Genomic DNA, 576 nt, shown 5'->3' on the forward strand with positions numbered 1-576 from the left:
GAAACGGATCGAAGCAGATGACAGCGACTGCCCGGCTAGCTCAGTCGGTAGAGCATGAGACTCTTAATCTCAGGGTCGTGGGTTCGAGCCCCACGTTGGGCGTATCTATTAGCCCTCTCTCTTCCCAACGGGTCTCTGTTTCCAGCGTGCAAACTGGCGAGTCTGTTTGCACGCTGTTTGCACGAGACCTATCGGGCATGAGGTCAATCGAATGCGCCCATATGTACTAGCGTTTCATTGTAGGTCACGTTCCGTCTGGAGGTTGGTTCCTCCAACTCCTTGTTGTTTTCTCTCACTTTTGCCTTTGGAAATTTGTAGAAGTTTGCCTTTCGGTAACCGCTCTCTCACTCGACAGACGGAAACGGATCGAAGCAGATGACAGCGACTGCCCGGCTAGCTCAGTCGGTAGAGCATGAGACTCTTAATCTCAGGGTCGTGGGTTCGAGCCCCACGTTGGGCGTATCTATTAGCCCTCTCTCTTCCCAACGGGTCTCTGTTTCCAGCGTGCAAACTGGCGAGTCTGTGTTTGCCGTAAAAGTCCCAGTCTGCTTTTTTATAACCTAACACAGGGACCGG

The sequence above is a fragment of the Phoxinus phoxinus genome (assembly GCF_949152265.1).
Source record: "Phoxinus phoxinus genome assembly, chromosome: 9".
Classification (NCBI taxonomy): domain Eukaryota; kingdom Metazoa; phylum Chordata; class Actinopteri; order Cypriniformes; family Leuciscidae; genus Phoxinus; species Phoxinus phoxinus.